The sequence below is a fragment of the Barbus barbus genome, assembly GCF_936440315.1.
Source record: "Barbus barbus genome assembly, chromosome: 13".
NCBI lineage: Eukaryota > Metazoa > Chordata > Actinopteri > Cypriniformes > Cyprinidae > Barbus > Barbus barbus.
In genome coordinates this window covers 4,239,280-4,259,016 of record NC_136741.1, presented here as the reverse complement: position 1 = coordinate 4,259,016, position 19,737 = coordinate 4,239,280, and positions in this window count along the sequence as shown.

Genomic DNA, 19,737 nt, shown 5'->3' with positions numbered 1-19,737 from the left:
TTGTACATTAGCATGGACTCAATAACTTTAACGTTTGCTATAGTTTTAGCCAAAGATACCTTGCTAAAGCTCAAGATAATATTAATGTTCTGCTTGAGCACATGAAAATTGTAACTTACTGAATGTATGACAACCAGAAAACGAATGTTTTTGTCTTCATTTGTATTGGGGTTGAATACTTAGGGACATTTTGCTCTGTTTTGTTTGGATTCAGGAAATGTAATAAAATAAATTATACTGCCCATCCTCTCAGGAAACAGTGTTACAAGTACCCCAGGCGCATCGTTTTTCCATTTTTGCAGCAAAAACCCCATAAAACCAATGTGAGCTTCGGATCTTCCAATGTTTCTCTATGGCGCTGAAACCTAAAGATGTCCGAGTTCCGCTCCCCGTGCAACTGATACTCGACTGCAATTGGCTAGTCTGCATTCGAGGGGAGGGGCTTATCGACAGGCCAATTGGAGTCCCGTCTCAGAATCTTGGAGGAATCGCAACAACTCCAACTTCAGAATCCAGTATGGATGCTCATTACATTAACAGAAGAGAAACACTAGTGTTATGTTGTTTATTAACCAGTAAACTCAGTGGTGCACACAGTACTATCCAACCTCTATTTGTGGACATGAGACTATGGCGTTACATGTGCAAAATAACGCTTTTATGCATTTTCAATCAACTGGTGTTGCCAACAGTAGATGTGTCCATCTGGGATTTCTGTCTTCTTTACTGGAATACGGTCCACTTGGGTGATCGACCTCTGCTGGTCGAAGTCATACGGTAACAACACCATCTGGATGCAAAAATAATCTTTTTCTCTTCCGCCATAACTTTTTTTTTTTATCATTTCATATACCATTTCACTCAAAAATATGTCAGATTAGAGAAATAAAATGGTTTGCGAATGTTGACTTTAAGCTAACAATGCATTCAGCTGACTCAAAGTCACAAACTACTTGGTGGCTCGATCATGACTGAATGGCACTGTAAAACTTTCTTTTTCTCTAAACCCCAGGAACAAAGCATTGAGTCTATCAACATAAAGCAGAATGTTTAAACATTTCCCACTGGGGCCTGAAAGAATACACCACATTTCCCAGGCTTCAATTCAGCACCGTCTTACTGATTTTAAAAGTCATTGACCATTTTTCCAACCTGTCTTCCTATAAGTAAATTAATTTGCACTGTAATATAGTCATGTAATTGCTTACTTCGTTTTCCGCCTCTGTCTCGTGTCATGCGCTGATGAATGCAACGCTGGCCTCCTGCGAGCGTTGACGGCAGTGCGTACAGTAGGGGGCCCGCATTAAAGTCAGCCCTGTTGCATTTCAATGATAAAGTGAGCTAAACAGTAATACCTCCTCCACTGGCTCTCACAGCCAGACTCATTCGCATAACTGACAAAGCTATTACACCTGACAAATGTGGAGGGCAGGTTCACAAACCCCTGTTGCTAACCAAAATAACCCTGTCTACATTTACCGTATATTGCAATCTCTGCTTCCTCCCGCTAATTTAAAAATCATCACTTCGCAGACACATCTCCGAAACATCCTGACAACAGCATAAGGCCTTAAATGTGTTTGCTCTTCAGTGAATTGTTTAACACGCTGTTTGCACGGAAACTAAGCAACAAAAGGCTGCTGTCTGCTGGCTATACTGTTACGTAGGTTATACGACGGCAGATGCAGGGTATCCTTTGCCTCCTGTAAGACCCCATTCATGCTTAAAATGACAGCTTGAGAAAAATTAATGAAGTAAAAGATTATCTCTCCAAGGTGATAAAAGCCAGTTCAGCAAGAGGAGGTTTGTGTTGCTGAGGTTGCTGGATTTGGCACTCGTGAGATTTGCGGTTCTTATCACAGAATACAGCTGACCGTGTCATCACGTGAAGTTTTACATGCTACAGATAAAACATTCTCTCATGCTGTCAACAGAAAACACACATATAGCTTCACACATGTGAAGAATGAATACACACTGACACTGGGATGAATGCTTTTGTGGTCCAGTTTGAATCGCTATTGATGGCTTAACACGATTCACACAAGCAGGACATGTTCATATTTGAATCTATCTGTTTGCATTCCCATTTATATACCAGTAGGTACTTCAGGGGCTGTCTTTGCTTTCAGAAACAGGCAGTTACTGCAAAAGACATGCAACTGATCTACCAAGTGATTATGCTACTGGAAGCTTTGCAGGTGTTATTATTAATGCAAACGTGCCCTGGCAACCAAATTTTGCAGGTGTGTGATTATCAACAGAGAACATACTATACTACAGTACATTTTACATACCTGTCTCTGCAAACGATTCCTAAAAAAATAATTAATTTATCATGTGATGCATTGTGACTCAATGATACACGTTAATTGTTTACAAGCAAATATTTTTCATTTGTGATTAATCCCTTTAGGCTTTGCCATATATATATATATATATATATATATATATATATATATATATATATATATATATGCATATGCATATATGTGTATATATATATTCAATGATAAAGTGAGCTAAACATTAATGCTTCCTTGATTACTCTCACATAAGCCTACTTCAGTGGTGGATGGGCTCATGTGTACGATGTATATTTTAAGCCTACATTTATCTCATTATATGAATATAGTGTAATAATCGTTTCCTGACTCATACAGAGAGCATCACAGAATTCCCTTGCTCGCTGAAAGTGTCATTAATTCACTTTCAAATGCTAAACAGCCTTCATTTGTTGTGACTGTCTTCAAAAAGCAAGTCCCATTATGATTGCACATAAAGCAGTCACTACTCTCATGTTTGTATCACAGTTCCACCACAAATCTAAGTTTCATAAAAGACAAAAATAATGAGAATCACAGGTCAAGTGTCTGCCTGACAGAGACTCTATGATTAGAAAACAGAAATAAGCTATTCCAAAATAACATGTGAAACTATCATTAGAATGTCTATCATGATTACTCGCAACACAGTGATAAAATGCTTATGTAAAATAAGGGGAAATTGATGGAGGAGGATGAATATATTTTTCAAGGAATATTCCAATTAAATACTGTGCAAATTAAAGTCAATATGAATTTATAATTGACCCTGTTTTATAACATATCAACTTAGTTTGTATCTCCAAATTCTGAAGCTGGTGTATTTATTTATTTATTTATAATGCATTTCATTTTATTTTCACCTCCATCCTGTTCTCAACATATTGTGTTTGTGCAGGACAAGCAGTATTTGCAGGTCAGGTAATCATGTTTCAGAGTGAATGAAGTGGGCTGAACTGGCAGCAGTTAGAAAATCAATTTCATGTCACTCTCAGTGCCCTATGATTCAGTAAGGTACTGTATGTTATGTGTAATTGTCTCACCATAGCATGCCCGTCACCTTCTGTTGTTCCTTCAGCAGTCACCGAGCAACATGGAAGCTGATTTTTAGAGATCCTGGCATATATGTCCACGCCGGATCACAGTGATGAATTGCTTAAATAAGCTGGTTTTGCAGAACGTTTCTACAGCTCCTTGTCAAAAATACTGTATACATTTTCAAACGGGTCTTTATTTAAATAACTATTTGTACACAATGTTTGAGTTACAGATATTAAAATAGGATGTCATTTTAATTACTGATTCAGATAGCATTGGGATTAAATTATTACTAAAGCCCTATTCAGAGGCTATAATTCTTTTTCGATTAATTAAAAAATGCTAATTAATCCAGGCACAAACAACTGCTAGTCTTTATGAGTGAGCTATTTGAATCAGTGACTTAAATGATTTGTTCAAACATACTGATTCATTCAGGAGCAAAAGAGCTGAATAGTCGTTTGAATCATTCACTCAACCAGATCTTTTGAGTTACAGTTCATCCTTATTCATTCAGGAAGAAACAAGTGCACACCTTTATGAGTGATTCTTTTAAATCAATCTTAAAGGTGGGGTTTGTATTTTTTCAAAAACGCTTTAGAAAACTGAATCGGGCCTAGTACCGAAACATACTTGTAGCCAATCAGCAGTAAGGGGCATATCTACCCAAGATGCAGAGGAGAGAGCGATCATTAGCACACATGACGGTCATTAGCCTAGCCAAGCTGAGTGACGACAGAAAGATAGAGATGGCGGATAAAAAACAAAAGAGGAAAACGTCTGCGGAACAAAAGAAGGCTTACACCGGACGTGACTGTTGTCCTGTCTTGTCGCAGTCTGTCTACACTGGATGCAACAAAGCGACCGTTGAAAGTCATTTTAAATTTGTGTCAATATGTCATAAATAGAATGTGGCAGCTATCGGGGATTTGTCGTGTTGCGGCGCAGCATCCAGTGTAGACAGCATCACTGATTATATTGAGTTTTCCTTTGTTTCACAGAACTAATCGTTGCCTTATATATGTGTGAGGTGGAGCTATCAAAATAGGGGCAACACACTTTTGGGGTAGGGGAGTGTTTGTTTTGGCGATTTCAAATGTCAACATTGGCTACCAGAAACCACTTTCCCCACCTTTAACTGGTTTACTAAAAAAAATAAAAACGCTGATTGATTCAGGAACAAAACAACTGACTGAGTCATTTAATCATTCACTCAACCAACTCCAACCAATCCATCCTCATTCAGGAAGAACAAGTGAATTTAAATGAGTGATTCATTTAAATATATCCTTCAGCTGATTGGTAAAAAAAAATTATAATAAAAAATTATATAAAAATTAAATATATATATAATTCTGAGGTTCTCAATTTATCAAAGCAAAAAAATAAATAAAAAGAAAACAAGTTTTAGATTAGGACAGGATTAAAACTACAAAATACGCCTGTGACACATACAAAACTAGGCCCAGCTACATAGTGCTTAAGAATACACACAATGAAATTTACATTTCATGATCATTTATGGCAAAATGTAATACTGACCTAATTTAGAATCAAGTAGTCATACAGTACATAAGAAACATATGTTCGGCCTCATTTTTTTTTTTTTTTTTTTGTCAAATAGTATTTGGTCTTATAGTGTCAGTTCATGGTGCAGCTTAGCTGTATACCAAGTGTCAACCACATTTCAGAGATTTGCACAAGGCATTGACCGCCACTGTGAGATGGAGAAAGCAAGGAAAAAGCTATCCAGGACTCAGCTGGCTGTCTGTCACCTGAGTACACCAGGTGCAAGAAGATTCTGGACCAGTGAGTGCAGGAAATTCCCCTGATGCTTTTCCTTCATTTAGCATATTTTGGGTTGTACATATGTTGACCAGAGGTGAACATAGTAACACATATACCTTCTACCAGATACATAAAGATATGGTTTCTTTTCTTTTCTTTTCATTTTATTATTATTCTTTTTTTTTTTTTTTTTTGACAGTTTAACAAGAAAGATTTTTTCCAAATAGCATTACTTACACTTTGACACACTTAAACCCACGGTTACTTCTGAAAAAAGGTTTTTGTTTTATCTTCCCAGAAAAATAATATTTTTTATATATGTTGTCGAAAAGCAAATAAATAGAAAAAAACTGTTATTTAGCAAAAAAATTATAAAATTATAATTTTTTCAATTGAGAAATAAACACCCAATGTAACATATATGTAACATGAAAAAATGTATCATAAACGCCCAATGTGTCATATATGTAACATTACAGATATTTCACAAGGAGTGGTTGTAGTTCAAAAACAACTGCAGAAACATGTTATAAGTGGTCCATTTGGTCTGTTTTATATGCCCCATAATTTTCCTATAAGGAGAAATTGGTCCGGGTTAATACTATAAAAGTCAATATAAAATCCAAGAAGGTCCTACTCTCTCATTGCATGTTCCTCTCCTTATTGTACAAGATGTATGTCTTTCCAAATATTTTTTTTTTAACTAAAAGGCTAGAAAATAGCTAAAAATCGAAAAGGCAGCCTAATGACAAATTCATTTAGTTTGTCTTCATAATGGTTTATAATGGCCACTTTTAAATCCATTTGTGAAGGAAGAAATTCCCATTTTATTTATTTTCATGTATTTAACCCCCCCCCCCCCCTCTTCTTAGTATTCCGTTTCACTTTTATGGAAGTAAATTGAGTTATGCAGTTTATTCACTTGAGTTATGCAAGTCATACAATGCAATTCACATTGACTTTTAAATGTTTAATCTATCTATCTATCTATCTATCTATCTATCTATCTATCTATCTATCTATCTATCTATCTATCTATCTATCTATCTATCTATCTATCTATCTATCAATCAAACATTTGGGGTAAGTAATATTTATATTTATTTTACAATATTCAATTTTACCATATTACTGTTCTCACAGTAACAACACAAGACTGCAACATATACTGTATATATTCTCTGACATCTCAGTATCCCAAACATTCTTTTCCACAGAACTGGAGACCACCGGCCATCCATTCCCAGAATCCTCTGCACCACTAATAGACAGGCAAGAGTTGCTGATCAAGCTCCGCAGGAGATCAGTTCATCCTGCCAGCAACGCTCTGAGCCCTGTCACTACCGAGATCACCCACGGAAATGAAAGCCATGTTCAAGACAACAGCTGGGCGAGGCCGTGAAAGCAATGACATGGATACACCACCACTCCAGGCGCCAAACCTCTTGCAGACGCTATACGCATCCTTGCCAGCCTGAGCAAGATGCCAACGCCATGATGCATGTGTCCGCTGCCATGAGAGAATTACCATGGCACCATATTATAACTATTAGAATGGGTGGGTGGACATCTTGGGACTACAAATGAGGTGGGCATAGAAAGACAAGTTAGCAGCTTGGAGTGGATATGCACTCAATCCCAGCTTTTTCCTAGTTTTTTTTTTCGAGGTTCTGCTGCCTGCCAGACACAAGGACAAATGCTAATGTCTGAAATCTGGGCTAGCAGAGGCGCTTAGAACCAAAGGCACCCACCGAAAACGTTTAGTCGACGCCGCTTCTCACACAGGGTTTGCAGAGATGCCACACGTCGGCGTCTGCTAACGAGATTCAGACATTTTTGGCAGACTGACTATCAGGGGTGAAACAGGGCTCTGTGAGCTGTCACAGTTCAGACGAGGGATTGTAGGAGCTGAACTGCTGCTGAGAAAGGAACAGCTGAGCCGAGGTGCTGGCGGACACAGTCAAAAAGATACAAATCGCTGCCCTGAAATACAGAGTTAATATACAGATCAAGAGGCTATAATGTACAGTTAGTCAACAGACCGGGTCCGTATCGTTCTCTGTGCCAGACATTCTGCAACTTTGTAATGATAGATGATTTGCAATGGAAATGGCAGAGTTGGGAATTATATATATATATATATATATATGTATATAATTTATTTATTTTTTCTGCTAATGTTTTGAGAACATTAAAGACCAAATAAAAAATGATCTTTTTTTCCCCTAAATTTGAGAGAACCTTGTCAGAATGTTTTCCAAGGTTTTGAGAATGTGCCCTGTTAGCTGATATTCATCAATCAAATATTCCAGAATAATGATTGCAATGGTTTGTAGTTAAAAAAAAAAAATCGTGATGAATTTGTTTCTTACAAACGTACAGCTTTTCAAAACTACATTAGAGTGCAGTGCAGCAGACATTATTTCAGACTTTCAGTGTTTGAGGGTTGTGCGCTACACATTTCGACAGATTTCTGTATTCCATGCATAGAGAAAAGTTACAAACTGTTCATGTTATGCATACTGCAAATAACGATAAACATGCAGTACGCTAGTTTAAACACCCCCAATATTCTATGGCATCATATAGCCTCTTTTATAGGACTGTAAGACAAACATAAAGGCAGTGTGACGTTATAAAATGCCATAGCTGGTTCCTGACAACACACAACAGATGTGTTTAATTATGGCTATTGTGCTGCAAAAGGTGAAAGAGGCTGGTAGTCATTTTCTCTCATTGTCAAAGCACCATTTTGTACTTGCATGCATCCTGGCACCTGTTTTCCCAGCATGCCCTCTCTCCAGTCTGCCTTTGTGCAGGTACCAGCACTATTCTCTCTCTCATCCCAAATGCCAGGAGACAAATTATTTATCCTCTTATCCTTATCAACATTTGCACCATTATTCCATGACACACGCACACACAAAAAACTCAAACAATTGCACACCACCATGCTAATTTGCATCTAATTTCATTCCACGTTGCAATTACGATGACGCATAATTTTCTTTTCCTAATTGAATTTTGATTAAAAAAAAGAAGAAAAAGAAGGGAAAATAGGGGTACTATTATTGTAAGTGACTAAATTTTTTGGCAAGGTTGGAAGTGATTATAGTGGAATGAGAATGCTTGGACTGATGCCTTCCTGCATCACAATGTCTGCAGTGGAGCCAAGAGAAGTGCCATACCTGCCACGGAAAACACCTGCCGTCTGAGGAAACACCGTACATGAGCTCTTTATCGGCACCGCACAGACACCAGCAGGTCACCTGTCTCATTACAGTATGGATTACACCAGTCTAGTCTCACTAGTTGGATCAGCCTTAGTTCATTGACAATGTCAATGATAAAAGTTCGGATCATACTCAAATGGTCTAGGCAAGTGCTTCAGTCTTCAATTATCCGCAAGAATGGGCTTTTAAGCTTTTGTTCAGTGATTTCATATGATATGACATCATACTTTGTGTAAAAATCAAGAATGATAATATATACCTGTCATATCCATATAAAAAGCGTCAGTTAAAAAACAGTATTGACAGTCATGTACTTTGTCGCATAGTGACACACAGGTAAGCTGCTGTAGGCTATGATAAAGGACTATTTCATCTGTCATCATTTACTGACCCTCATTGTTGTTTCAAACCTATATAACTTCTGTGGAACAGACACACACACACACAAAGATATTTTACAAAATAATCTCTGAAGAAAAGCACTTGAATGCCATTCCGTATGTGGAATTCCATTTCATTTTCCATAAACGTTTTCTGCTATATTATGTATAAAAATTTATTTTTAAGTCTTTAGCTGTAAATGTACATGGAAATGTGCTGTTAACATGAAATTTTAAGCAAAGGCAATTCAATTGAAAGATTCTATGGGAACTGACAGTACATATAATACATCCGACCATTAATGGGCGCTCTAGTAGCAGTCTGCTCATAACAGTTGCTGCAGGTGCTTCAGTCATGAGCGACTTCACTACACTAGCAAATTTTATGTCCTTTCTTGATGGGTAAGATGCATACAATTTATTGACAGATTTGATAAAATATTTCTAGACATGTTTCATTAACGGATTTGTTGTTATATTTTGGACGACTACAAATACAGTATAATTTTTTATTATTCTTACACGTGTTGTGAAATGCCAAATCGTATCGATTTTTTTTTTCTCATCTTGCTGATGATATCTTGTAAAATTGTTATGTTTGCTTAATTTTATTTGGTAGTTTGATAATTTAAACAGATTGGCAGACTCCTTCCTATTTGTACATTATTTTGACAAAATTGAAAGTTTACTGAAAATTATAAGTGGCATTTCCCATCAAGTCTCTGTTTCATCTCAGTGCTGTTCATTGAAATACTGTCTGCTTGGTGCAGTAAACAAGTGCACAACTTAACTTCATTATGGTTGGAAACGTGGAGCAGTTATTTAAAAAAATGTGATCAAATCATTTTTCACACTATAAATGATTTTACTTGTTTAGAGCATTGCAGTTTTAATTTTTATATTGAATTATCATCATTTAACACTCAAAGTCTAAGGAAGGGTAATGCAAAATCTGTTTGCAAAAATAAATGATGAAAGCATGGCAGAAAGTTTACAAGAGATTTTAATGAGAGGAAAAAGTTCTCTCAATCACTGGAACATTAAAAGTGCCCAAAGTTGAAGAAACTCCCAATGCCTTTGTGATTCAGAACAAGAAAAATACAGTTGAACCAGTAAAATATTTCATGTTCGTTGCATTGCATTGCAAGAGAATTTCATATAGTACTTGTTGTTTCCGATACTACCTCTGCACGTCTGTTTGCATTATTTGGTGAGAATGTAGTATGTATTTTATTTATAGGCCGCACAAGTTGCTTCAGGTGATGCAGTGACAAGAAGACACTCCACTGAAAATGGCTCTCATTCACTAATAATTGCATGGAATATTTTGTAAGCACAGGAGAACATTAATTTGTTTTTAACCTTGTTCTACTGTTAACAAATTTGGAGTGTTCTAAATAAGGGACTGCATGCCCTAGTCATTTGCATAAACATGCCCAAACCATCTCCATATAAAGGCTTTCTGCACAACCTTTTTTTTTCACAGCCTTTCATCACTCTCAGCATACATATGACATGGAAGTCGTGACCTAATGGTTAGAGACTCGGACTCGTAATCCAAAAAAGTTGTGAGTTCGAGTCTCAGGAATTGTAGATGGGGGAGTGAATGTACAGCGCTCTCTCCACCCTCAATACCACGACTGAGGTGCCCTTGAGCAAGGCACCGAACCCCCAACTGCTCCCCGCACGCCGCAGCATAAGTGGCTGCCCACTGCTCCGGGTGTGTGTTCACGGTGTGTGTGTGTGCACTTAGGATGCGTTAAATGCAGAGCTCAAATTACGAGTATGGGTCACCGAACTTGGCCACATGTCACTTTCACTTAATTTCACTCTCTAAAGATCCATTTGAGAGCAGGATCCTCTTCCAATGCACCAGAGGCAGACAGTAACTAAGTACATTTACTTGAGTATTGTACTTAAGTACACTTTTTGAGTATCTGTACTTTACTTGAGTATTATTTTTTTCTGGAAACTTATGACTTTTACTTCACTACATTTGAAAGACAAATATTGCACTTTTCACTCTACTACAATTCTATCAAGGTCCTCAAAGTAGAAAGTCATTACTATGTAGCAGATTTGAAAGTCAGTGGATGATTTTTTTTTTTTCTTCTCCAAAACGTGACTTTTTTTTCATACAGTTTATCAGTAATCACTCTTGTAGGGCTACATGAAGTGATTTCCCAGCATTTTTTCATCCCATGATTTCCCAGACCGTTCTGTGTGTGACATCAAAGTACTGCAAGAGTGATTAGACAGCATTTGATTTTTTTTTTGTTTTGATGTCAAATAAGTCTTGCTGTTTTGCTTTTTTGTTAAAGCAGTGTTGCTGTTGTAAAGTTATACAGCTACAGATGTGTTGCTGGGTTTCAAAGCCGGTTTGATTTTTTTTTTCTTCCTTATCACTCTGTATTTACAGCAATTTCACTGTCCACTCTGTTCAAATGTGGATGAATGTCTACACATACTGTGTGCACACACTGAGTGAGATCACTACCATCCTGCTTTTTTGGGGGGTGGGTAGGGGTGTTAAATAAGTTTTTGTTTTGTTGTGTCTTGTATAGTTTTTTTGTCCCGTAGGTTTTTAACATTCTAAAAGCTCTTTGTTCCAAAGATAATACAAGCTAGACAGTGTATTCAGTAGGTTTAATGTATTGTAAGTTGCTTCTGGGGTATTGCAAGTATTACATACAACAATAATAAAACAGTGCGTTGACATAAAAAGGATATTTAGTTTTGGTACTTAAGCACTTTTAAAAGCAAGTACTTCTGTTCTTTTACTTAAGTAAAAATCTGTCTTAACAACATTTACTTGTAATGGAGTAATATTTGACCAGCAGTATCTGTACTTTCACAATGTAATGGAATAATGGAGTTGTGTACTTTGTCCGCCTCTGCAAAGCACCATCCTTGAAACCTGCTGCAATACAATAAACACCTTTTATACAGATGCATCTGTGTATCTGCACTGTTATACAGTAAAGTGTGGTGGATGAACACAGAGCCTCAGGGAGGTCAGTTTGGTCAATGTATTTAACTAAATTTTTTATAGCAAAGAAAACACGATAGCATTGTATTGGTTTGATAGACTTTATTTAAACTTCCGTTTGGAGTTAAGTGCGCACACTCTTTAACTAATAGCTTATTTATTCTTACCATTTCTTTGCTTGTCTGTTATGGCAGAGTCCGAGAAGGTCCTCACTGCAGAACACAATAAGATCCAGGGGGGCGTGGTTGGATCTAGATCCAACTCCTCCCACCTTACATATATCTGAACCTACCCGTCTCCAACCCATGATCCCTAAACCCACCCGTCCCCACTCCTAAACTTACCCATCTCCACCCCCTAGATGTGGATCCAACCCCGCCCCTGGATCTTTGTTCTGCAGTGAGGGTCTACTGCTGAGTCCCGCAAGCTGGTGCACCATCAAAAAGTGTTCGAGCGGAAACTTTGGACGTATATATCAGTCAATGATTGGGCCACAACCATTCGTGTTTCTACTAAGGGGAGCTGCAAGGACTTTTTCTCCACTTGTTATGTGTATATATAGGAAGTAAAATTATAAAGTGAAGTAATTAGTGCTAGGTGTTGTTTGAAGTGTTGCTTGTGTGTATATTTGATGTTTTCATATTTGTTAATTTTGTGTAATGGCCATTATGTGTATGTGTTTTCCCCTTTTTTTGTTAATTGGTGCTGGCCACCAATGTATAAGTTTGTTAGTTGTGTCTGAAGTCAAGGAGTGTTGTTCTTTGTGAGAACAGGGTCTGTAGTTCCTAGACCTCTGTATTTTTTTTTTTTTTTTTTTTTAAGAGGCAAATGTAGTGACCCAAGTCTTTATATTTTGGTTTATTTAATTTAGATTAACATTTGCGTTACTTTTGTAACCTTATTATGGAGAAATAAACCCTTATGCATTTGCAGTAGTCTGCTGCCTCTGTGATCTTTTTCTCTTTGCTGGTCACATCTATCACATACAGAAAAAAAAAAAAAAAAAAAAAGGAACAGCTCAAGGTATAATGCAGCTTTTTACACACTTTCACTGTGCAGTATGTACTATTGTCAGCTAGCGGTTGAAATGGTTACTGCTTTAGTACATACAGTATTAAGATAGTATGCTTTAGTACAGTCAACAATTATAAACAACACCTTTAACCCTTTGATGCACTAGCTATGAAAGCCCCTTCCAATACACAACATGGGTCTAAAAGGACCCGTATTAATTTCCTATGTTATTTCATTCTTCACTGGGCATGTTTTTGTTTTATCTTTAGAAATCAGTTTATTTCACCATATAATATTCCCTGATCTATAAATTCCATGATCCATGAACATTCAAAATATATTTTTACAATGGCCACAAATAAATATTTTATTTTTTTCCTATTTTTACATTTTGTTAAAATAATTATTTTAGCAGTTATTTAGACCCAACACATTAAACACTTGAAATATGTTTATTTGGCACAGTTAAAATACACATATCACTGATAACCGATAACACTGAAATTGAACTGTCTTTAGTGCAACTGTAAAGTAAAGTAAAGTCGTGACGTATTGTCAAGTATGGTGACCCATACTCGAAATTGGTGCTCTGCGTTTAACCCATCCAAGTGCACACACACAACAGTGAGTAGTGAACAAATGCACACACACACACACACCGTGAACACACACCCGGAGCAGTGGGCAGCCATTTATGCTGCGACGCCCGGGGAGCAGTTGGGGGTTCGGTGCCTTGCTCAAGGGCACCTCAGTCGTGGTATTGAGGGTGGAGAGAGCGCTGGACATTCACTCCCCCCACCTACAATCCCTGCCGGCCGGGGACTCGAACCCGCAACCTTTCGATTACGAGTCCAATTCTCTAACCATTAGGCCACGACTTCCCCAAGTGAATTGTAGTGAATTGTAGTGAATGTGACCGAATAGATGAAAATCAAACTAACAAAATAAAATCACACGGGTACAGCGCCATCTCAAATTGACATCTAAGTGCTTACATGCCTCACAAATGACAACTACAGGTTTTTGCTCCTTGCACACAGGCCTGACACTGAACACAAGCTGCTGACTTGTCTGTCTTTGGCAGTTGGGCAGATCCTGTACCTCTTCCTCTTCAATTGACCCTTCTGTCTGATATATTCCTCTGGCCGGGTGGTGACAGTGTTTTGTTTTTATCCTATATCTTCCCATTGCCTCTGTAACATGGTTTTGAAGGTGGGGCCTGCCCTCCAAGCACCTCTTCATATGTGGCATTACAAGTGCTTTGACCAGCTCCTTGATGAATAGTTTTGCTTCAAAGTTGATAAAAACTCACCTGCCTCTAGCTTTCTAGTAACCCTTAGACCTTGATTAGCTTGTTCAGGTGTGTTTGATTAGGGTTGGAGTTGAAGTCTGCATGACTGTGGCTCTCCAGGACCAACGTCGACCTCCTCTGGTTTAGGCACTGAGGGTGGCAACATCCAGCACATCCGCTTACATGAGTAGGTGTAAACCATTTTTACTCAGTCAATTGGACTAGGTCTGAATTTCCTTTTAGAGGAATCATTCTTTAATGTCATCAAATGAGTCTTATTCATCTAGGAGAATTCCAGATTGACCCTGTGGCACGTAGTCTATGTCATCAGCATCATATATTTCAGACTCTGAATCAGGACAAATGATTGCCTGATCTCCACAAACATTTCAGCCGATAATCTAGAATGTCTGGGATCAGCCATAACAATCTAGATCAGGGATACTCAAATCTGGCTCGTGAGATCCACTTTCCTGCAGAGTTTAGCTCTAACCCTAATCAAACACACCTGAGCATGCTAATCAATGTCTTCAGGATCATTAGAAAATCACAGACAGGCGAGTTTGATCAGGGTTGGAGCTAAACTCTGCAGGAAAGTGGATCTCGCGAGCCAGATTTGAGTATCACTGCTCTAGATCAAGAGTGTACAACAAGCAGTTGATCACGTATATACTGATTAAATATGGCCGCTGTCAGACAGTTGAGTTGTATGTCCAAACCCATTACTTTAAAAAAAAAAAAACATTACACCTATGGAGAGTCCCCATAAACCACAAAAACCAACGTGTGTGTGTGTGTGCATGTTTATGTGGTTTATGAGGACACAAATTTGTATAATGACATGGGTATGACAGAGGTATTACAATATGAAGGTGGTTTATGAGGACACTGCCTATGTCACCGCAATTCAAAAGGCTTAAAAAACATACTAAATGGTGTTTATTTGAAAATCTAAAAATGCACAAAGTCTCCTGTGAGGGCTAAGTTTAGGTGTAGGGCAATAGCACACACAGTTTGTTCAGTATAAAAACCATTACGCCTATGGAGAGTCCCCATAAACCACAAAAACCAACATGTGTGTGTGTGTGTGAAAACATTCATTTGTAGGATGAGAACCTAATGTTTTCTGTTCTTTTGTACATTTTCCTGACAGAGTTCTTCACAAAATGGATCAACTTTGAAGAAACTTCTGATCTTCTCTACACGTCTGATATTTTCACCATAATTAACAATGTTGTTGACGTCAATCTATTTGGGACCCTGCTGGTTTTAATGAGAGTGACTAAACAAACAGGTATGCTAACATAGTGTTACTGTAATAATCTGTTCTGTGAGATCCTAATTTACAAATTAATGAATAGTTCTCCCAAAAAATTTAAATTCTATAATTATTTACTCATTGTTATTCATCGCCTTCCTGTAGCTCAAATAGTAGAACATGCCACTTTCAGCGCCAAGGTCACAAATTTGATTTCCAGGAAAAGCAAGTGCTGATAAAATGTGTACCTTGAATGCAGTATAAGCAGCAAAAGCAGGCATATTATAAACAATACTACAAACATGATTCCAAAAAAGTTGGGACACTGTACAAATTACGAATAAAAAAGGAATGCAATAATTTGCAAATCTCATAAACTTATGTTTTATTCACAATAGAATATAGATAACATATCAAATGTTGAAAGTGAGACATTTTGAAATGTCATGCCAAATATTGGCTCATTTTGGATTTCATGAGAGCTACACATTCCAAAAAAGTTGGGACAGGTAGCAATAAGAGGCCGGAAAAGTGAAACGTACATATAAGGAACAGCTGGAGGACCAATTTGCAACTTATTAGGTCAACTGGCAACATGATTGGGTATAAAAAGAGCATATATATATAAATGTTCATGGGTTGTTTTTTGTACGATTATACATGCTAACCTTGGAGTTAATTTAGAGAGTACTGTGTCCCCAAGGTTTCATAAGAACAGATCATATTCTTCAAATAGAAAGATAGAAATCCTTGGGATAGCTTATACGTACAGAACTTTTGAAAACATCTTTGACCTTTCCATTGTCACAATGAGCTCTAAACTCAATTTTGACAGTCTTTATAAAGCATAGTTTTGTCTTCTGGGAATAAAAGCACTTTAGGAGTGCAGAAGCAAACACAACTGAACAAATTAATTGGAAAATAAGTAGAAAAGAATTACAGCGTGCAGTTGTAATAGGTGTATTTCTGCCTCTTTGTCATAATGTTTTTGAGAAAATAGCTTTTTGTGCGTTGTGATCGATTAGTTGTCAGGATTGTCACAGCAGATTGCTGTACAGCAGACATTTTCATATGAATCTTTTCAGCAATAATTCTTGTGTGCTGGACATCAAACAGACCAAATCGGAATGATTTCAGGCTGAATAACTAGACAAAGTGAAAAACTCTGGACAGAAATTGAAGTGTTAACCTTCTCACACAACATGACAAATCTAAATGAAACTGAATTTGAATGGGAAATAGATTCAAGAAGCCTAAATAAATACAAATTTAATGATTTATTAGACTAGTGCAAATAACATTCACTTACTGTATGGACAACACACTGATTCTCTTTGATGTACCAGAACACTTGCAACAGTTTATTTTGCCTCGAAAGATACACTTCAGATATTATATTTTGGAAAAAAGATACTGTTTAATTAACTGTGCATTTATGCTTATTAATCATGTAATGTTTGCAAGTAAGTGAAACACATAAAATGAAAAGTGACTTCAAGTCTCAAAGGTCAGGAGCTGAATTAAGGAATTTAAATGTATTATGAGGGTTTGTGTACTGTGTTTTCATCCCTGCAAGCAATTCAAACTAAATAAATGATAAAGCATAACTTTTAGACAAAAAACTACAGCAAAAACCCTTCTAAATATAATTTTTCTCACGTCTAATGTTTCATGAAAAGTGTTAAAATCTGTGACAGTAAAATAGCATAATAAACAGCATAATGATAAAAGGAGAGAAAATGATACAGACTAATTATGAGCGGTTCTGACAGAACTTTAAAGACTTTTTAACAGCTCAGTTGTTGAAGATTTAATGAAGAACAAAAACAGAGCAATAAATAAGTGAAAATCATAAATATTATCTTTTTTTTCTGAACACACAATTATTTGAATGACATTTTAAATATGCACAAATGTCAGACATCAACAAAGTAGAAACTCAATGACTTAATTTTCTCTTTGACAATGTTTCCACATCCGCATTCAAACTAGTCTTGCAGAGCCAGACTTTTTCAGGATTAAATCACTTACTGAGATATAAAGCATCACAGTTCATTTTGGTTTTAGGCTGCTTTTAGAGGTGGGTTATCTAAAATAAAAACAAAATACAGATGCACTCATAATATCAACCCTGTACCTTTTCAGCAAGTTTTTCTCGGCAGACTTTTGATTTTGTTTCATTAAGCTTGTCCACCTGAAAGCTGTGTTAATTCAAGCAGTCCAATTAGAAAAGTGGTGTCATTCTTGCTTTGCATTTAAAACGCAAAGCAACCAATCTTGTAAAGTGCAACAAATGTAATATGTGTGAAGAGTTACGTAGTGACCTAGTAGATGCGTATTGAATAATTGTGTACATGACCTTTCATCTCTTTGTAGGTCTGATGAATTATTAAATCTGTTATGTCATGGGACACTGCGCATATGAAATGACAGTGAGGTTTATAAAATGAGTTGCCGTGTTTAAATAAGAAGGATAGAGGGAAAAGTCATGCATTATTGCACGCGTTGCCTCAGTTCTCCTTTGAGATCGCTCTGTCGGTAAGACTTGTATGCAATTTCACATTTTCCCATCACTCTGTGGCATAAAACCAATCGCCCATAGGTAATTTGCCATCCTAGCCAGGAACACAAAGAGGAGAACTGTCACGTCAAGACATTAACACAGACAAGCTCGGGGGTTAGCGTGCAGATTTGGATTAAGCGGATATATTTTGATCTTCTGTGTCAAATAAAAGGTTAAAATACCTCCAGAAGCGAAACAGAGGGATTACCGTTATAAACATAATACAGGCCCCCAAACCTGAATCGTCGGCCCTTGCAGCGACTTTCAAGGGTGTCTGGTTCACTACAGCTGCAAATGAGCAAAAACTGTTTTGTGGAATAATTCAGATTCACGAGCACGCCATCGCCTCAGGGATGGAAAATTCCTTTCAGAGAAACCAAACATTCCTGGATCACAATGTGAACTTGATGCCAAAACACAGCATAAGACCAAATCTATTCTGAGAGCCCTGTTGGAGCGCATCACCAATGGTTAAAAACGGCAACGACATGAAGTTCACGCTTAAAAAAAAGCTCTTTAATTACAAAGAACCTTCCTAATAAATATTATATTTGCATTATATTAGAATGTAAGAATTACAAATATCCAAATCACCTTCCCTTGCGAGCTGTTGAATAGATTCCTGCTTTGTTGAATGCTTTTTTACTCTTTAAATAAATCTTAAGTTAATAAAAAATTCTCTAGATAAAAGTAATAACCTGAGAGATGCTTCCCCAAGCCTAATGGGACTGTGATTGAACGCTAGTCATTTTTGCACGTGGCTGCAGGTGGTCAGACTGCTCACACAGGTGGGTTCTGAAGATCCGAAAACATGACTGATTTTTAACAAGCTCCCTTTGACTTGCAAAGATCCAGGTGCTAAACAGAATCAATAATAAGATGGCCTGCTGTTCATGATCTTCTCTGTCAAGGAGGTCTAAGAAGTCATACGGTGAAAGCTAGTTGATTTTTACTGCTGGTTATAAATTGGCTGAATATGATTGCTGGAAAAGAATTCGGACTCTCAAGGTATATATTCGGCAGCAACACATACAATTGATCAAAATGAACTGTAAAGACATTTATAATGTTACAAAAGATTTATAAATTCTGTTATTTTTGATTTTCAATTCATCAAAGAATGCTGAGTAAAATGAATCACAGTTTCCACAAAAATATGATGCATCACCTGTTTTCAACACTGATATTTATAATAAGAAATGTTTCTTGAAAAGCAAATCATAATTTTAGAATGATTTCTGAAGGATCATGTGACACAGAAAATTCAGCTTTGCATCACAGGAATAAATTACATTTTACTTTATATTTGAAGAAATACAACTTTTGTGAGTATAAAAAACGTTATATATATATATATATATATATATATATATATATATATATATATATATATATATATATACTTTTTTTATTTTCTTGTGGTTAAATAGGATTAATAAACTATTATAGCATTTCAACACAGTAAAGTTTAACAAGATTATTAACAACGCATTATTAATTGCACTAACAAGATTATTAAATGCTATAAAAATATTTTGCATTGTTTTGTTTTTTTTTCACATTAACTAATGTTAACTTATTAAACCTTGCATAAAGTCTTACATTATCTAACACAATTTATTTATAACAAATATATATATATATATATATATATATATATATATATATATATATATATATATAATATTTTTTTGCAAACCTCACTAAATGAACAGAAAATTAAACGGCTCATAAAATATTTAGTTTGAACTCCTGTGGTTGATCAGCGTTTTCTGAAATACCTAATTTCACCGATCATTTGTTAAAGAAAAAATATTTTGTGCCTGATTTGTTTCTTGCTTTGACATTCTGTTGCTCTC